Source organism: Oncorhynchus masou, chromosome 28 (genome assembly GCF_036934945.1).
Source record: "Oncorhynchus masou masou isolate Uvic2021 chromosome 28, UVic_Omas_1.1, whole genome shotgun sequence".
In the NCBI taxonomy this organism is placed as follows: domain Eukaryota; kingdom Metazoa; phylum Chordata; class Actinopteri; order Salmoniformes; family Salmonidae; genus Oncorhynchus; species Oncorhynchus masou.
This window is the reverse complement of record NC_088239.1, coordinates 12,675,564-12,697,164: the sequence shown is the minus strand read 5'-3', so window position 1 is coordinate 12,697,164 and position 21,601 is coordinate 12,675,564. Positions and strand designations below refer to the sequence as shown.

Here is a 21,601-nt window from a genome sequence, read left to right as displayed (position 1 = left end):
GGGATCTTTTATTTCAGCTCATGAAACATGAGACCAGCACTTTACATGTTGGGTTTATATTTTTGTTCAGTATATTCACACGTTAATGTTACCTACTGTCTTTGCAGGTCAATGAAGCAGGCTTCCCTGTGAGAGTTGCATCACAAACACCGTGGCACACACACACACACACACACATAACACACACACACACACACACACACACACACACACACACACACACACACACACACACACACACACACACACACACACACACACACACACACACACACACACACACACACACACACACACACACACACACACACACACACACACACACACACACACACACACACACACACACACACACACACACACACACACACACACACACACACACACATACAGACCACACACACACACACACACACACACACACACACACACACACACACACACACACACACACATACAGACCACACACACACACACACACACACACACACACACACACACACATGCCGCGACCGAGCCAGTCACACACACGGTGAGACGAGGAGATGCAACGAATAAAAAAGAGAAACAAAGAGAAAAAGAACAACATGAAAAACATGCAGAAATTGTATGAAATAATGCAATATAATATCAACATTTAAAATATAATTCATTACCAAATAATATCACACGTAAATAACCCAAATCATGTAGGAACCACCGAGGTGAGATATCCGGCTGTTTTTCCCCCTGTACCTCTGTGTTTAAACACCAGTTTTAGAATGCAAATCACACCCACTGTAGATCCCATCTGAGCCTGATTCAATTTCCCCGACCAGGCAAATACCCTCACTGCTCTGACACATGCTGATGATCTGCTAGAGAGACACAGTCAGGAGTTTCATAGTGCTCCTCTCTGATCCAACATAAACTAATAGGTCCCATGGCTGTATGGAGGTGATGGAAGAACTGATTGGGTTTAGTTGATGATCTGATGTCGATTAGATTGATAGATTGATCCCCGAGGGGTTATTCAGCGAGTTGGTTCCCTGAAACCTACTATACATGCAGATGAGATAGCCAAACTATGAGTTGTATCAGTCTTTATAAGCTGTTATTAAAGTTTCCTATCACAAATCAATATGTGCCTGTATGGCTCTGTGGTTAACGGTGGCATATAAAGATCGATTCTATTTACTTTCATTCGATTCAATTCAATACAACTTTATTAATCCCCTCTGGCAATTCAGGAAGCTGCAGTGTGATAATGTTCTTCCATCCAATCCGCCAAAAACTGATGAGATGATGGAATTTGGAATGTCTGATTGGAATTGAGAAGTGTCTCAAAGGAAAATAACTTTTCAGAGTCAGAGAGAGAAAGAAGGAAGGAAAGATAATTTAATTCAAACTCAGCAGTTTTTCTCTCCATCCTAAATCCAGTTTCATGCCTGTCGTCAGTGTTAAAGTATTGGCAGGTCAGCAGGCTGAGACAGAGGAGTGAAAGGAACAGATAAAGACCAGCCATTCAGCTCTTTAACTTCTGGTCTCCTCTGCTGCTAATGACCTTCACAGTCTTTGTGTCGAGAAGAGAGGGAGCAGAGGAAACAATCCAAATATCACAATGTACATGCAGAGCCATTCTGTGTGCCATAACGAGGACCTAATCCATTGTCTCCGTGTGCTGTTGAAAAGTCTTAATCCTCTGTAACTGTTAATACTCTAACAGACTCATATAGATTAAGAGTCAGGACTAAGTGAATTAGGTTAGTTGTACTCACATAATTCCTTTAACTTTGTTAACATCAGCCGTGTGTGTGAAACAGTGTGATATCTGATGAAACCTCAACAGCTTATCTTCATTATCCCCATTCGTGTCAAAGCTTCAGAACTTTACTTTGGGAAAGATAAAGAATCTGTGGCTCTTAATCATTTATTTGACCTTTATTTAACTCGGCAAGTCAGGTAAGAACAACTTCTTAGTATCAATGACGGCCTAGGAACAGTGGGTTAACTGGTCTAGGAACAGTGGGTTAACTGGTCTAGGAACAGTGGGTTAACTGGTCTAGGAACAGTGAGTTAACTGGTCTAGGAACTGTGGGTTAACTGGTCTAGGAACAGTGGGTTAACTGGTCTAGGAACAGTGGGTTAACTGGTCTAGGAACAGTGAGTTAACTGGTCTAGGAACAGTGAGTTAACTGGTCTAGGAACAGTGAGTTAACTGGTCTAGGAACAGTGGGTTAACTGGTCTAGGAACAGTGGGTTAACTGGTCTAGGAACAGTGAGTTAACTGGTCTAGGAACAGTGAGTTAACTGGTCTAGGAACAGTGGGTTAACTGGTCTATGAACAGTGAGTTAACTGGTCTAGGAACAGTGGGTTAACTGGTCTAGGAACAGTGGGTTAACTGGTCTAGGAACAGTGAGTTAACTGGTCTAAGAACAGTGAGTTAACTGGTCTAGGAACAGTGAGTTAACTGGTCTAGGAACAATGGGTTAACTGGTCTAGGAACAGTGGGTTAACTGGTCTAGGAACAGTGGGTTAACTGGTCTAGGAACAGTGGGTTAACTGGTCTAGGAACAGTGGGTTAACTGGTCTAGGAACAGTGGGTTAACTGGTCTAGGAACAGTGAGTTAACTGGTCTAGGAACAGTGAGTTAACTGGTCTAGGAACAGTGGGTTAACTGGTCTAGGAACAGTGGGTTAACAGGTCTAGGAACAGTGAGTTAACTGGTCTAGGAACAGTGGGTTAACTGGTCTAGGAACAGTGGGTTAACTGGTCTAGGAACAGTGGGTTAACTGGTCTAAGAACAGTGAATTAACTGGTCTAGGAACAGTGGGTTAACTGGTCTAGGAACAGTGGGTTAACTGGTCTAGGAACAGTGGGTTAACTGGTCTAGGAACAGTGAATTAACTGGTCTAGGAACAGTGGGTTAACTGGTCTAGGAACAGTGAGTTAACTGGTCTAGGAACAGTGGGTTAACTGGTCTAGGAACAGTGGGTTAACTGGTCTAGGAACAGTGGGTTAACTGGTCTAGGAACAGTGGGTTAACTGGTCTAGGAACAGTGAATTAACTGGTCTAGGAACAGTGAATTAACTGGTCTAGGAACAGTGGGTTAACTGGTCTAGGAACAGTGAGTTAACTGGTCTAGGAACAGTGGGTTAACTGGTCTAGGAACAGTGGGTTAACTGGTCTAGGAACAGTGAGTTAACTGGTCTAGGAACAGTGGGTTAACTGGTCTAGGAACAGTGGGTTAACTGGTCTAAGAACAGTGGGTTAACTGGTCTAGGAACAGTGGGTTAACTGGTCTAGGAACAGTGGGTTAACTGGCCTAGGAACAGTGGGTTAACTGGCCTAGGAACAGTGGGTTAACAGTCTTGTTCAGGGGCAGAACAATGTATGTCTACTTTGTCAGCTTGGGAATTTGATCTAGCAACCTTTTGGTTACTGGCGCAAACTATATCACCAACTTATTTCATTTTGTAAAGTAAAAATATTGGCAATACTGTTGAATGAAATTAAAACGTAGTATAGTATTGCACTATTTTTCTGTTGGTGTGTGAGCGTGCATGTGTGTTGGTGTGTGTGTGTAGGTGTGTGTCTTTCTCTTACCCACATAAAGCTGACTAAACAGCTCTAGCCTTGTGTGTCCCTGTGGAGGGGCGGGACGAGTTTCCCTATAGTTCAGATCCAGCTGTAGCACCGCCTCCTTCACGTTCCGCTCCGCCATCACACGATGCCATTGGTCATCGTTGAGGGGTGTGGCTGAATGGACGGCCAATTCCACGGGACCGTTCCCCACATCAAAGGAGAACGAGACAACAGTAGGAGCTTGAGAGGAGGAAGACAACGTTAATCGGCACCATGTCCACAAACGACTAACCACTTTGAATCTATTTATTTCAATGCATAAAGTACCTTTGGTTTATAATAGTCAACATTTTTCATCTCATAAGTCATTGTTTTCCAGTTGTCCACGCTGAAATTCTACAGTTCGATATCTAGTAATGTCTCATTATTTATGTAGTCTTTTAACTCTTATAGATTTCAGCTTTACTGTGAATATGATTGCACTCGGTGTTTGATGGCTAATTCACCAAAAGCTAATTCAAAAGCTAATTCACCAAAAGATTGATAAACACACACCCACGCGCACACACGCACGCACACACACGCACGCGCACACACACACGCACACACACGCACGCACACACACGCACACAACATGAAAGAGAGAACTGTGTGTGTGAGTTTGTGTGTGTGTAGAGGAGTGTGTGTGTTGGTAGAGGTGTGTGACTGTGTGTGCGTGTGTGCGTGCGTGTGTGTGTGTGTGTGTGTGTGTGTTTGTGTGTGTGTGTGTATGTGTGTATAAACATGCCACTAGCCACCTGTTCAGTCCAGATGTTACAACCTAAAGGATGTGTGTGAGTTACTCTCCCTTCTCCCCTCTCAATCACACACTGATCACCACTGTTATAGCTAATCTCCTTTTTCTCTCCCTCCAGAAACAACAGAGTCAGTTTAGCCTCTGTTAGCTGAGTGAAACACAGTCAAACACAGAGCCCCAGTGTGAACACAGACTAACTAATCTATTGTGGGCCTGAGCACGACTTGGACAAACTCCAACAAATCTCCCTCTTCTCTGTCTCTATCTCTCTCTGTATCCCATCCCCCAGAACATCTCTCCTTCTCTGTCTCCATCTCTCTCTCTCTATCCCATCCCCCGCAACATCTCTCCTTCTCTGTCTCCATCTCTCTCTATCCCATCCCCCGCAACATCTCTCCTTCTCTGTCTCCATCTCTCTCTCTATCCCATCCCCCGCAACATCTCTCCTTCTCTGTCTCCATCTCTCTCTATCCCATCCCCCGCAACATCTCTCCTTCGCTGTCTCCATCTCTCTATCCCATCCCCCGCAACATCTCTCCTTCTCTGTCTCCATCTCTCTCTATCCCATCCCCCGCAACATCTCTCCTTCTCTGTCTCCATCTCTCTCTATCCCATCCCCCGCAACATCTCTCCTTCGCTGTCTCCATCTCTCTCTCTCTATCCCATCCCACACAACATCTCTCCTTCTCTGTCTCATCTCTCTCTCTCTATCCCATCCCCCGCAACATATCTCCTGCTCTGTCTCCATCTCTCTCTCTCTATCCCATTCCACGCAACATCTTTCCATCTCTCTCTCTATCCCATCCCCCGCAACATCTCTCCTTCTCTGTCTCCATCTCTCTCTATCCCATCCCCCGCAACATCTCTCCTTCTCTGTCTCCATCTCTCTCTCTCTATCCCATCCCCCGCAACATCTCTCCTCTGTCTCCATCTCTCTCTCTATTTAATCCCCCGCAACATATCTCCTTCTCTGTCTCCATCTCTCTCTATCCCATCCCCCGCAACATCTCTCCTTCTCTGTCTTCATCTCTCTCTCTATCCCATCCCACACAACATCTCTCCTTCTCTGTCTCCATCTCTCTCTCTCTATCCCATCCCCCGCAACATCTCTCCTTCTCTGTCTTCATCTCTCTCTCTATCCCATCCCCCGCAACATCTCTCCTTCTCTGTCTTCATCTCTCTCTCTATCCCATCCCACACAACATCTCTCCTTCTCTGTCTCCATCTCTCTCTCTATCTCATCCCCCGCAACATATCTCCTTCTCTGTCTCCATCTCTCTCTATCCCATCCCACACAACATCTCTCCTTCTCTGTCTCCATCTCTCTCTCTCTATCCCATCCCACGCAACATCTCTCCTTCTCTGTCTCCATCTCTCTCTCTCTATCCCATCCCCCGCAACATCTCTGTCAGGATTTGGCCAGGGTTGTTCCGGGTTTTGGTCAGTAGATGCCCCCATTGTGCTTTTTGTCCCTATGTTTTTCCCTTGATCCCCATTATTATTTGCACCTGTGTCTCGTTTCCCCTGATTGTATTTAAACCCTTTGTTTCCCTCAGTTCTGTGCTCTATGTTTGTATGTTAGCACCCTGCCCTAGTGTTCTGTGTGCTCTTGTCGATTCTGGGTGACGTTCTTGTGGTATTCTGTTTTTTGTTTTTGTTTATTTTTGGTGAGTTTCTTTTGAGGTCTTTTTGTGTTTTTCCTACCACCTTTTGGATTTGCCATTTTTTGTATTTTAGGATTTTTTCTTTATTAAATACACCGTCTTAAGTACTGCTGTGTCTGCCTCATCTTCTGGGTTCTGCTGTCTATTCGTGGCTCAGTTGGTTAAGTGACTGTTTCTCACTCCGGAGACCCAGGTTCGAAACCGGGTCCTGACAGAAACCACAGAGCCAAAAATGAACCCAGAGGCAGCCAGTTCCCAGGACCTTTTTGCCACGCTGTCCCACCACCAGGAGACTGTCCAACGCCACGAAGCCGCCCTGGTTCAGCAAGAGGCCTTAATGGCTAGACATTCTCATCTTCTGTCGGAGATGCTGACTTCCATTAAGCAAATATCTGATCGACTTACCCCGGCAACAGTTCCCGTCCCAGTACCTCAGGTTCACGTACCCATGGCAGTTAACCCCCTGGCTGAACCTCGTCTTCCACCTCCCCAACGGTTCTCAGGTGATCCAAGTGCTTGTAAAGGCTTTCTCACTCAATGTTCTCTCTCCTTTGAGCTGCAACCCTCGTCGTTTCCCACCGACCGGTCTAAGATCGCATATATCATCACCCTGCTGTCGGAAAAAGCCCTGGCCTGGGCTACTGCTGTGTGGGATGCCCATAGTTCCTGCTGTGCCAGCTACTCTGCCTTTGCTGAGGAATTCAAACGAGTGTTTCAAGGCCCAAGCAGTGGTTCTGACTCAGCCAAACAGCTCCTGACTCTCCATCAAGGTTGGCGCAGCGTGACGGACTATGCCATCCAGTTCCGCACGGTGGCAGCAGCGAGTGGCTGGAACAACGAGGCGCTCACGGTGTGCTTTCTGAAAGGCCTTTCCGACACTATCCAAGATGAACTGGCCACTCGGGAACCACCGGACAATCTCGAGTCCCTGATCAAGTTGGCCTCACGCATTGACCAGCGTCTGAGAGAGAGAGAACTCAACCGTAGACCTCTAGCCCCTATCAGTCCCAGCTCCGAGTCCCCACCTTTATCATCGCTGGCTCCACCGGAACCCATGCAGATTGGACGCATCTCCCAGGCTGAGAGAGACCGCCGGATGAGGAGCGACGCTGTCTATATTGCGGCAAACCGGGCCATTTCCGTTCCACGTGTCCCGGGCTCCAGGGAAACGCTCTGTCCCGTACAGACCGGGGGAACTGTAACGGGAAACATAACCTCCTCCCATCCGTCCAACTCCCGTCTGCTCATTCCAGTCACCCTCTCCTGGGACAACCACAAGCTTCACCTTCAAGCCTTGGTAGACTCTGGAGCCGCAGGTAACTTCATGGATGGTGTCTGGGCGAAGGAGAATAGCGTTCCCTCTGAACCTCTAAGTGACCCCATGAGGGTTACTACATTGGATGGAAGCCCTTTGGGATCTGGACTTGTCACTCATGTCACTACCTCCTTGAGACTTTCAGTTTCACAACACCAGGAATTGATGAACTTTCATTTGATCTCCTGTTCCGAGTTCCCTCTCGTCCTTGGATACCCCTGGCTTCACAGCCATAACCCTCACATCGACTGGTCTGTGGGCACTATCAAGCAGTGGGGTCCTACGTGCCAAGCTACTTGTATTTTCCAGAATTCCCCGAGTTCTACTCCCGAGTCTTTAGAATCCATCGACCTGACCCGAGTTCCCGAGTGTTACCATGACCTCAAACTGGTGTTTAGCAAACAGAGGGCCACCATGCTACCACCCCATAGACCTTACGATTGCCCCATCGACCTGTTTCCGGGCACTTGCCCCCAGGGGTCGGATCTTTTCCCTATCTCCACCCGAACGAGCTGCTATGGATACCTACATCAAGGACGCTCTGGAAGCAGGCCTCATGCGTCCATCCACCTCCCCGGCGGGAGCAGGGTTTTTCTTTGTGGCCAAGAAAGACGGTGGATTACGTCCTTGCATCGACTACCGGGGACTCAATGACATAACCGTCCGTAACCGTTACCCGCTACCCCTTATGGCCACAGCCTTCGAGCTGCTCCAGGAAGCAGTTGTTTTCACTAAGCTTGACCTGCGGAACGCATACCATCTTGTGCGGATCAGACCTGGTGACGAGTGGAAGACCGCTTTCAACACGCCTACTGGTCACTATGAATACTTGGTGATGCCCTTCGGCCTGACCAACGCCCCAGCGGTGTTCCAAGCGCTCATAAACGATGTGCTTAGGGATATGCTTAACATATTTGTGTTCGTTTACTTGGATGACATCCTCATCTTTTCGAGCTCCCTTCAAGAACACACTAAGCATGTCAGACAAGTACTCAAACGCCTCCTGGACAGCCATCTGTACGTTAAGCCGGAAAAATGTGAATTCCATTCATCCCGAGTACAATTCCTGGGATTTGTAGTGGAACCCGGTCGAGTCCAAATGGACCCTAGGAAGGTAGGGGCGTTAGCGGATTGGCCCACCCCCAAATCCGTTAAGGATGTTCAGCGTTTCCTGGGCTTCACAAACTTTTACCGCAAGTTCATCAAGAACTTCAGTTTGGTGGCAGCTCCTCTCTCAGCTTTAACCAAAGGTGGCAATGCAAGGTTTGTGTGGGGAAGAGAAGCTGAGACGGCCTTCCAAGGACTCAAGCAGCGCGTCCTCTCTGCTCCCATCCTGATACTACCGACTACGGATGAACCATTTGTGGTGGAGGTAGACGCATCAGAGGTTGGTGTTGGAGCTGTCCTGTCTCAGAGGGGTGAAGACAAGAAGCTTCATCTGTGCGCTTTCTTCTCACACCGGCTTACCCCGACTGAGAGGAACTACGATGTGGGGGATCGTGAACTCCTAGCGGTTAAGATGGCATTGAAGGAATGGAGACACTGGCTCGAGGGGGCTTCTCACCCGTTTCAAGTGCTTACGGACCACAAAAATCTGGAGTATATCCAGCAGGCGAAGCGATTGAACTCTAGACAAGCTAGATGGTCTCTTTTCTTCAATCGATTCCAGTTTATCCTCACCTATCGGCCCGGGTCGAAGAATCTCAAACCGGATGCCCTGTCCCGAGTCTACGCTCCTGCCATTCGAGATGACACGGACATGCCTGTCCTTCCTGCTGCTAAGATTGTGGCTCCGATCTCGTGGCAAGTTGAGGATACCGTGAGACGTGCTCAAGCTAGCGAACCGGACCCTAAAGGAGGCCCTGCCAATCGGTTGTTTGTCCCCAAGGCAGTGAGGACTCAGGTCCTTCTGTGGGGGCACTCCTGTCGCCTCACCTGTCATCCGGGCGTAGGTCGCACCTTGGAGTTCATCCAGCGTAAGTTCTGGTGGCCTACCATAAGAGAAGACGTTGCCACTTTCGTCAATGCCTGCCCCGTGTGCTGCCAGGGCAAATCTTCTCACCTCCGCCCTCAAGGACTCCTTCACCCTTTACCTGTTCCCCACAGACCCTGGTCCCATATCTCATTGGACTTTATTACTGGACTTCCTCCATCCCATGGCAATACTACTATCCTAGTCATAATCGACAGGTTTTCAAAGGCGGCCAGGTTCGTCCCTCTGACTAAGTTACCTTCTGCCAAGGAAACGGCTGAGTTGGTAATTAATCATGTGTTCCGAGTCTTCGGCATTCCTCAAGATGTGGTTTCTGACAGAGGTCCCCAGTTCGCCTCAAGGTTTTGGAAGGCCTTCTGCCAACTCATGGGGGCTTCTGCCAGTCTATCTTCAGGGTACCATCCGGAGTCCAACGGCCAAACAGAGAGGATGAATCAAGAGCTGGAAACCACCCTCCGATGTATGACTCGTGACAACCCGTCCACATGGTCATCCTTTATTGTTTGGGCCGAATACGCGCACAACACCTTGCGCTCCTCCTCCACTGGTATGTCCCCGCACGAGTGTCAGTTTGGCTATGCTCCTCCATTGTTCCCGGACCAGGAGGCAGAAGTCAGAGTGCCTTCAGCCTTGAGGTTCGTCAGACGCTGTCGGCTTATGTGGAGGAAGACCCGTCTTAATCTGATGCGTTCCTCACAGAGGTATCAACAACACGCCAACAGACGTCGCCGTCCCGGGCCTACCCTGCGCCCCGGCCAGAGAGTCTGGCTTTCCACAAGAGACTTACCTCTACGGGTGGAGTCTCGCAAGCTGTCCAAAAATACATCGGTCCCTTCAAGGTTGCCAGGAGAGTTAACCCAGTTTCTTATCGCCTACACTTACCCAGATCCCTTAAGATTAATCCCACATTTCATGTGTCATTGTTAAAACCTGTTTTTTCTCCCCTTGTCCCGGCAGACAGACCTCCCCTCCGCCTCGTGTCATTGGAGGCCAGCCGGCTTATACCGTCCACCGGATACTGGATTCCCGCCGGGTGCAGCGGTCCTGGCAGTATCTGGTGGACTGGGAAGGCTACGGTCCTGAGGAGCGCTCCTGGGTTCCTGCCAAAGACATCCTGGACCCTGACCTCATTCGTCAGTTCAGGGTCCTCCACCCTGAGAGAGCTGGTAGGAACGTCAGGAGCCGTTCCTAGGGGGGATTCTGTCAGGATTTGGCCAGGGTTGTTCCGGGTTTTGGTCAGTAGATGCCCCCATTGTGCTTTTTGTCCCTATGTTTTTCCCTTGATCCCCATTATTATTTGCACCTGTGTCTCGTTTCCCTGATTGTATTTAAACCCTTTGTTTCCCTCAGTTCTGTGCTCTGTGTTTGTATGTTAGCACCCTGCCCTAGTGTTCTGTGTGCTCTTGTCGATTCCGGGTGACGTTCTTGTGGTATTCTGTTTTTTGTTTTTGTTTATTTTTGGTGAGTTTCTTTTGAGGTCTTTTTGTGTTTTTCCTACCACCTTTTGGATTTGCCATTTTTTGTATTTTAGGATTTTTTTCTTTATTAAATACACCGTCTTAAGTACTGCTGTGTCTGCCTCATCTTCTGGGTTCTGCTGTCTATTCGTGGCTCAGTTGGTTAAGTGACTGTTTCTCACTCCGGAGACCCAGGTTCGAAACCGGGTCCTGACAATCTCTCCTTCTCTGTCTCCATCTCTCTCTCTCTATCCCATCCCCCGCAACATCTCCCCTCTGTCTCCATCTCTCTCTCTATCTCATCCCCCGCAACATCTCTCCTTCTCTGTCTCCATCTCTCTCTCTATCTCATCCCCCGCAACATTTCTCTGTCTCCATCTCTCTCTCTCTATCTCATCCCCCGCAACATCTCCCCTCTATCTCATCCCACGCAACATCTCTCCTTCTGTTAACAAAAGAAAAAAGGACAGGGACACACACCTCACCCTTGAGAGAGTGCTTTGAAAGATGAGAGGCAGAATGGCTGAAAGATGAGAGGCTGAACGGCTGAAAGATGAGAGGCAGAAATAAATGATTTCTACTCCGACTAAATTAATGCTCATTCACAACTCGGAATCACACATGAATATTCAACAACGTCTTTTCAGAGAGAAATGGAGAGACAGAGAAAGACATGCCAGCTGGTGGAGGAGGTGTGTGAAGCGTATGTCCGAAGTAGGTGTTATACAGTATTAGGAAGCCAAGATGTCACACCCTGATCTTTTTCGTCTTTATGCTGGTCTCTTCCTCAATCCAGGTGTCACCCATCTTTCCCATTATCCCCAGTGTATTTATACCTGTGTTCTCTGTTTGTCTGTTGCCACTGAAAAGCAGGGCCCACCTAGCTTGCCTGGAATTGAGAAGCTTGGCGGTGCGGAGATATTCCAGGTTCTTATGGTTGGTCCACACAATGGACGGATGTTCCGCCCCCTCCAGCCAGTGCCTCCACTCCACCAACGCCATCTTCACCGTGAGAAGCTCATGATTCCCCACATCGTAGTTCCTCTCTGTGGCGTTGAAGCATTGGGAGAAGAAGGCTCAGGGCAAAGTTTTGGCCTCCACCACGAACTGGCGGGACGGGTCAGGATGAACCAAGATGGGAACTGTGGTGAGACCTCGGAACGCCCGGTCAGCAGCTGGGAACCACGTGAACGGAACCTTGGGAGTGGTACACACCCTGCAGCGATGATGTAGCCCAGGAAGGAGATGGTGGAGCAAAAGAATCCGCACTTCTCTGATTTCACAAAAAAATGGTTCTCCAGTAGGTATTGGTGAACCTGCCAGAGGTGGAGCATGTGTTCTTGGGTGGAGCTGGAGAATACGAGGACTGTCATCGAGGTAGACAAAGAAAAACCGGTTCAACATGTCACTGAGAACATCATTAACTCGAGCCTGGACCACAGCTGGTGCATTGTTAAGGCCAAATGGCATGACCAGTTACTCATAGTGACCACTGGCCATCTTGAAGGCAGTCTTCCACTCGTCCCCTTCCCGTATCCACACAAGGTGGTAGGTGTTCCGTAGGCCCAGCTTGGAGAACACGGTGGCACCCTGGAGCTGATCGAGGCCGAGGAAATTAGTGGTAGGGCCCACCTAGCTTGCCTTTGTCTCCACACCCCTATGGTTGTCGCAATCTTCCCCATTATCCCCAGTGTATTTATACCTGTGTTCTCTGTTTTTCTGTTGCCAGTTTGTTTTGTTTGTCAAGCCTACCAGCGTTTTCCCCCTTGCTCCAGTCTATTTCTAGTTCCTGTTTTCTACTTTTCCCAGTTTAGACTATTCTGCCTGCTCTGACCCTGACCCTGAGCCTGCCTGCCATTCTATACCTTTTGGACTCTGATCTGGATTACTAAGCTTTTGTTACTTCGACACTGACTGCATCTGGGTCTTCCCTAAAACGTGATACCAGGTAGCTGGTATACATTACTACTAAACACTGTGCCACAAAATGGTGGGTGGATGAGGTTAGTTGCCCCCATTAAACCTAAAGCTCTTTGAAATTGCTGAAATGTAATTTGTCATCCATCATCAAATTGACAGCCACTCTGGTTAAATAGCCATCTCGTCGTAAAAGAACTGTGGTTAAATTTGATCCCCAGGAATTTAACATTCTCAATCTGAATCCGATTGAATGGCCATTTAGACATTTAATTTGAGTCATTAGAGCATAGGCACATAAAGCATATGACATGTCAATCATCTCTTAAGAGCCACATAGAGAACGAAGGGGAAACTGTCTCAGGAAAGTTTTACAGTCTGAACAGAAACTTCAGATGTTTTATACAGTGCAGGAAGGGTGGCGGGTTGTAGAGGGAAAAGGGAGAAACAAAAACAGATGAAAGAGAGAGAGAACGTCCTCCCAAAAATACAGAGAGGTCAACGAAAGGAGAAACATGGGAAGAAGAAGAAGCCACGGAACAAAAGACGGCCAAAAGAGAGAAAAAGGTCCAGTAACTAACATTTGAGTTCGAGGCGTATGAAGTCAGTGTTGCCGAGGTTTTCCAGGAACACCCCGTAGGGAGCGCTGGTCTTGAAGTAGAAGGAGATGTCTGCGCTGGTCTCTCCCTGGAAGGTGGAGAAATGCAGGTAGGAGGAGGGCGTGGTGAACGACGCCGCGTTCCAGTAGTTATCTGGGAAAAAGCAGAGGAAACGCAGAGGGATAGAAGAGGAGAAAGAGACACAGAGAATGTCAGATGACCTTTGTACGAACAAAAGCTCATGGCACGGGGTTCAGCTTTTCAATTAATCTCTCTCTTTCTCTCTCTCTGTCTCGCTCCGTTTCTCTCTGTCACTCTCTCTCTTTCTCTCTCTGCATATTTTTGGCAGGACGAGGGGGAAGATGATAAAGAAGGAAAAGAGGAGAGGACAGATAATGTGAGAGAGAAAGAGAGAGAAAGAGCATGTATGTTATCGGTTCAGTGAGATCTATGTGAAGCTCCAAAACGCCGGTCTCTTCACACAGAGACACGAGACTGTGACTGTGTGTATGTGTGTGTGGTGGCAGATGCATCTGTCACTTCCAGCCGTGCCCTGAATAACATTAAATCTCTCTCCCTCACCCTTCTCTGTCCCGCTCCCCTCGCTTTCATCTCGCTCTCTTTCCCTCCTCTCTCGGGTTTCTGTCTCTCTCTCTCACGGATTCCCACTATCTCTGTCCCCCCCCCCCTCTCTCTCTCTCTCTCTCTCTCTCGGTTTCCTTCTCTCTCTCTGCCCCCCCCCTCTCTCTCTCGGTTTCCCTCTCTCTGTTTCCCCCCCCCCCCCTCTCTCTCTCTCTCTCTCTCTCTCTCTCTCGGTTTCCCTCTCTCTGTCCCCCCCTCTCTCTCGGTTTCCCTCTCTCTGTTCCCCCCTCTCTCTCTCTGTTCCCCCCTCTCTCTCTCTCGGTTTCTCTCTCTCTGTTCCCCCCCCCCTCTCTCTCTCGGTTTCCTCCCTCTCTCTCTCTCTCAGTTTCCCCCCCCCCTCTCTCTCTGTCCCCCCCCTCTCTCTCTCTCTCTCTCTTGGTTTCCCTCTCTCTGTTCCCCCCCCCCCTCTCTCTCTCTCTCTCTCTCGGTTTCTCTCTGTTTCCCTCTCTGTTCCCCCCCTCTCTCTCTCTCGGTTTCCCTTCTCTGTTCCCCCCCTCTCTCTCTCTGTCCCCCCCTCTCTCTCTCTCTCTCTTGGTTTCCCTCTCTCTGTTCCCCCCCTCTCTCTCTCTCTCTCTCTCGGTTTCCCTCTCTCTCTCTGTTTCCCCCTCTCACTCTCTAAGCCTCTCTGCTCTGGGATGGGAAGCGGTGCTGGGGAAGAGGTAGAGTCCAGTGCTGTCACAGAGGAGAGCTTATCACACTGCACCAGAAGCCACACACACACAGACACACACACACTTTCAGCTCTGTTTGAGGGTCGAATCCTTTGTCCTACATCATGTGGACATGGTAATGATGAAGTTTAAAAGGGACAGAGAAGTTATATAATTCTCTTTCTTTCTGTCATTCTTCCATTCGTTTCTCCTTTTAAGTGTGTAAAAAGTGCCTTTTAGGTGTATAATTTAGAAAAATGTTCTATTATTTTTTATCAAAGTCCTCTAATTATATTACTCTCAAGAGAAAAAGCTGAAAAAATGTCCAGACATTTTTTATCATAGAAGACCCATATTATATTGAATACGTGGGCGTATGTGTGTATGACACTCACTCTTACACACACACACTTGCTCACACAAACATACACACGCACATATACGCACGAACACACACACACACACTTCATTAGCAACCATTGCAGCGCTCATCTCTGTTCTCCAAACTATAGCCAACCATCGAAGACGTTACTCAATTACCCATGACAACCCATTAACTGTCAGCCAATCATCATTAGTCTTACTGAGTCATAACTCTATACGGCCAATAAAACGTATCAATCATATGAGGTGGAGCTACTCAAATGTGAAATGTTTAATATATCTTTAATATGTCATAATGAATATATTTTACATCTCAATGCTTGGCCATCTCCATCCTCATTATCCTGCTCCCATATCTAATTCTGGTGTAACTTGGTCCATAGGTCGGGGGCAATAAATGGATACACACACACACACACACACACACACACACACACACACACACACACACACACACACACACACACACACACACACACACACACACACACACACACACACACACACACACACACACACACACACACACACACACACACACACACACACACACACACACAAGTATCATTCACCATTAATAACAGTTTGAGGTGCGGAACTCACGGTCTCCTTGACAACGGAGTGGCCCGATGGTGAGCTTGGCCTCTGAACCCTGCCGGTTGGTGTCACCCACGGCAACCTGACTGACTGGCAGATGGTCCTTATACACTAACAGGCCACTGTCCTCTCTCCTGGGGAGGAGAAGAATGAACAGATGAATGGAGGGGAGGAAATGAAGGAGATCTATGTTAGATAGTGATCAGATCGTAATACTAGATAGTATTTTTCTAGATTCTTGCGTAAAGAGAAGAAAGATTGTGGAATGAAGACGGAGAGAGAGACAGAGGAGAAAAAAAGGGGTTAAGCATTAATAACTTTGAAATGAATTGCCTCTGTCTTCTGAAGCAACCTGTATTCATCCTCATTATCTGCTTGATGTTCTACGCCTTTTATGAGGACTAATATGCTGATGACACAATGAGAGCACTCACTGTGAGGCCAAGTGTGTGTGTGTGTGTGTGTGTGTGTGTGTGTGTGTGTGTTTGTGTGTGTGTGTGTGTGTGTGTGTGTGTGTGTGTGTGTGTGTGTGTGTGTGTGTGTATGATGATCCCAACATTATGAGGGGAAATAGAGATGTGTGTGTATGTGATGATCCCAACATTATGAGGGGAAATAGAGATAATAGAGAAATAGAGACACAAAATAACACTAATCTGTTACTGTAAAAAGAGACCGAGAGAGAAGGAAGAGAGACAGGGAGATGGGAAGAGAGACAGGGAGATGGGAAGAGAGACAGGGAGATGGGAAGAGAGACAGGGAGATGGGAAGAGAGACAGTGAGATGGGAAGAGAGACAGGGAGATGGGAAGAGAGACAGTGAGATGGGAAGAGAGACAGTGAGATGGGAAGAGAGACAGTGAGATGGGAAGAGAGACAGTGAGATGGGAAGAGAGACAGTGAGATGGGAAGAGAGACAGGGAGATGGGAAGAGAGACAGTGAGATGGGAAGAGAGACAGGGAGATGGGAAGAGAGACAGTGAGATGGGAAGAGACAGTGAGATGGGAAGAGAGACAGTGAGATGGGAAGAGAGACAGTGAGATGGGAAGAGAGACAGTGAGATGGGAAGAGAGACAGGGAGATGGGAAGAGAGACAGTGAGATGGGAAGAGAGACAGGGAGATGGGAAGAGAGACAGTGAGATGGGAAGAGAGACAGTGAGATGGGAAGAGAGACAGTGAGATGGGAAGAGAGACAGGGAGATGGGAAGAGAGACAGGGAGATGGGAAGAGAGACAGTGAGATGGGAAGAGAGACAGTGAGATGGGAAGAGAGACAGTGAGATGGGAAGAGAGACAGGGAGTTGGGAAGAGAGACAGTGAGATGGGAAGAGAGACAGGGAGATGGGAAGAGAGACAGGGAGATGGGAAGAGAGACAGGGAGATGGGAAGAGAGAGGGGGAGATGGGAAGAGAGACAGGGAGATGGGAAGAGAGACAGGGAGATGGGAAGAGAGACAGGGAGATGGAAAGAGAGACAGGGAGATGAGAAAAGAGACAGGGAGATGGGAAGAGAGACAGGGAGATGAGAAAAGAGACAGGGAGATGGGAAGAGAGAGGGGGAGAGGAAGAGAGAAAATGATAGAGCGAGAGAAGAATAAATAAATTATATAGAGAGAGAGGAAACACAACGTTGTGTTATTATTGGAGGGGAGACATCGCTCACTGCTTCAACACCCAACACATACCCTGTTGTTTCTGTCAAATTTACATTCAATAAATCAGTCATTCAGCAGACACTCTTTTCACAAATGCATTCAAAGGAGGCCACAAAAAGCGCATTATCCAAATATTGAAAATGCATGTAAAATGTTATTTGAATCAGAAACACATGAAAATGTGACTGCACACACACACACACACACACACACACACACACACACACACACACACACACACACACACACACACACACACACACACACACACACACACACACACACACACACACACACACACACACACACACACACACACACACACACACATGCCTGTACTCACCATAGTTTGTGGTCAGCGTCACAGTTACAGTCGTATTTGGGGTCAGTACAGTTCCTGTCGATACCACAGGAACACTTCTGTATCCCCGGCCCTGATCCTCCCCAGTAGAAATGTTTCTCACTGCTCCGACCCACCCACCATGTGTAGGGGGTTCCCTCTGAAGAGACACACACACACACAGATATTAGTATAAAAACACAGAATCCCAATCGAAGTCTCTCTTTCTTGTGTCTCTTTGTGTGTTTTTATTTAACCTTTATTTAACTAGGCAAGTTAGTTATAATGACAGCCTACCCCAGCCAAACCCAGATGACACTGGGCCAATTGTGCGCCACCCACCAAATCACAGCCAGATGTGACACAGCCTGGATTCAAACCATGGACTGTAGTGACGCCTCTTGCACTGAGATGCAGTGCCTTAGACAACTGCGCCACTCGGGATTTCACTCTGTACAAAACATTATGAACACCGTCCTAATATTGAGTTGCCCTCAGAACAGCCTCAATTCGTTTGGGCACGGACAACAAGGTTTTCAAAAGCATTCCACTGGGATGCTGGCCCATGTTGATTCCAACACTTCCCACAGTTGTGTCAAGTTGGCTGGATGTCCTTTGGGTGGTGGACCATTCTTGACACACACGGGAAACTGTTGAGCGTGAAATACCCAGCAGTGTTGCAGTTCTTGACTCAAACCGGTGCGCCTGGCACCTACTGTTTAAAGGCACTTAAATATTTAGTCTTGGCCATTAACCCTTTGAATGACACACAAACACACAATCAATGTCTCAATTGTCTCAAGGTTTAAAAATCCTCCTTTAACCCGTCTCCTCCCCTTCATCTACACTGATTGAAGTGGATCTAACAAGTGACATCAATAAGGGATCATAGCTTTCACCTGGATTCACCTGGTCAGTCTATGTCATGGTAAGAGCAGAACTGTGTTCGAATACTCATACTAACCACACTATTTGTGACATGAGTATGGAGTTTGTAGTATGCTTATTGGTCATAGTATGGATATAGTTAGTATGCTTATTGGTCATAGTATGGATATAGTCAGTATGCTTATTGGTCATAGTATGGATATAGTTAGTATGGATATAGTTAGTATGGATATAGTTAGTATGGATATAGTCAGTATGAATATAGTTAGTATGGATATAGTTAGTATGGATATAGTTAGTATGCTTATTGGTCATAGTATGGATATAGTATGGATATAGTCAGTATGGATATAGTTAGTATGGATATAGTTAGTATGCTTATTGGTCATAGTATGGATATAGTATGGATATAGTCAGTATGGATATAGTCAGTATGGATATAGTTAGTATGGATATAGTCAGTATGGATATAGTCAGTATGGATATAGTCAGTATGGATATAGTTAGTATGGATATAGTTAGTATGCTTATTGGTCATAGTATGGATATAGTATGGATATAGTCAGTATGGATATAGTTAGTATGGATATAGTTAGTATGCTTATTGGTCATAGTATGGATATAGTATGGATATAGTCAGTATGGATATAGTTAGTATGGATATAGTTAGTATGGATATAGTTAGTATGGATATAGTATGGTATGCTTAGTCAGTATGGATATAGTCAGTATGGATATAGTCAGTATGGATATAGTCAGTATGGATATAGTTAGTATGGATATAGTCAGTATGGATATAGTCAGTATGGATATAGTCAGTATGGATATAGTCAGTATGGATATAGTTAGTATGGATATAGTCAGTATGGATATAGTCAGTATGGATATAGTCAGTATGGATATAGTCAGTATGGATATAGTTAGTATGGATATAGTCAGTATGCTTATTGGTCATAGTATGGATATAGTCAGTATGGATATAGTCAGTATGGATATAGTCAGTATGGATATAGTCAGTATGGATATAGTTAGTATGGATATGGTTAGTATGCTTATTGGTCATAGTATGGATATAGTCAGTATGGATATAGTTAGTATGGATATGGTTAGTATGCTTAGTGGTTATAGTATGGATATAGTCAGTATGGATATAGTCAGTATGGATATAGTCAGTATGCTTATTGGTCATAGTATGGATATAGTCAGTATGGATATAGTTAGTATGGATATAGTTAGTATGGATATAGTCAGTATGGATATAGTCAGTATGGATATGGTCAGTATGGATATAGTCAGTATGCTTATTGGTTATAGTATGGATATAGTCAGTATGGATATAGTTAGTATGGATATAGTTAGTATGGATATAGTCAGTATGGATATAGTCAGTATGCTTATTGGTTATAGTATGGATATAGTCAGTATGGATATAGTTAGTATGGATATAGTCAGTATGGATATAGTCAGTATGCTTATTGGTCATAGTATGGATATAGTCAGTATGGATATAGTTAGTATGGATATAGTTAGTATGGATATAGTCAGTATGGATATAGTCAGTATGGATATAGTCAGTATGCTTATTGGTTATAGTATGGATATAGTCAGTATGGATATAGTCAGTATGCTTATTGGTTATAGTATGGATATAGTCAGTATGGATATAGTTAGTATGGATATAGTTAGTATGGATATAGTCAGTATGGATATAGTCAGTATGGATATAGTCAGTATGGATATAGTCAGTATGCTTATTGGTCATAGTATGGATATAGTCAGTATGGATATAGTCAGTATGGATATAGTCAGTATGGATATAGTCAGTATGGATATAGTCAGTATGGATATAGTCAGTATGGATATAGTCAGTATGCTTATTGGTTATAGTATGGATATAGTCAGTATGGATATAGTTAGTATGGATATAGTTAGTATGGATATAGTCAGTATGGATATAGTCAGTATGCTTATTGGTCATAGTATGGATATAGTCAGTATGCTTATTGGTTATAGTATGGATATAGTCAGTATGGATATAGTTAGTATGGATATAGTTAGTATGGATATAGTCAGTATGGATATAGTTAGTATGGATACAGTTAGTATGGATATAGTCAGTATGGATATAGTCAGTATGGATATAGTTAGTATGGATATAGTCAGTATGGATATAGTTAGTATGGATATAGTCAGTATGGATATAGTCAGTATGGATATAGTCAGTATGGATATATATTCAGTATGGATATAGTCAGTATGGATATGGTTAGTATGCTTATTGGTTATAGTATGGATATAGTCAGTATGGATATAGTTAGTATGGATATAGTTAGTATGGATATAGTCAGTATGGATATAGTCAGTATGGATATAGTTAGTATGGATATAGTCAGTATGGATATAGTTAGTATGGATATAGTCAGTATGGATATAGCCAGTATGGATATAGTCAGTATGGATATAGTCAGTATGGATATAGTCAGTATGGATATGGTTAGTATGCTTAGTGGTTATAGTATGGATATAGTCAGTATGGATATAGTCAGTATGGATATAGTCAGTATGGATATAGTCAGTATGGATATAGTCAGTATGGATATGGTTAGTATGCTTATTGGTTATAGTATGGATATAGTCAGTATGGATATAGTCAATATGCTTATTGGTTAAAGTATGGATATAGTCAGTATGGATATAGTTAGTATGGATATGGTTAGTATGCTTAATGGTTATAGTATGGATATAGTCAGTATGGATATAGTCAGTATGGATATAGTCAGTATGCTTATTGGTTATAGTATGGATATAGTCAGTATGGATATAGTCAGTATGGATATAGTCAGTATGGATATAGTCAGTATGGATATAGTCAGTATGGATATAGTCAGTATGGATATAGTCAGTATGCTTATTGGTCATAGTATGGATATAGTCAGTAGTATGTTATTGGTTATAGTATGGATATAGTCAGTATGGATATAGTTAGTATGGATATAGTTAGTATGGATATAGTCAGTATGGATATAGTTAGTATGGATATAGTTAGTATGGATATAGTCAGTATGGATATAGTTAGTATGGATATAGTCAGTATGGATATAGTCAGTATGGATATAGTCAGTATGGATATAGTCAGTAT

General features: G+C 45.5%; 1 pseudogene; it reads right to left on the bottom strand.

The window, feature by feature from the left end:
• The window catches only part of LOC135516944 (contactin-associated protein-like 2), a 173,485-nt pseudogene that overhangs the window by 38,436 nt on the left and 113,448 nt on the right, over positions 1–21,601 (bottom strand).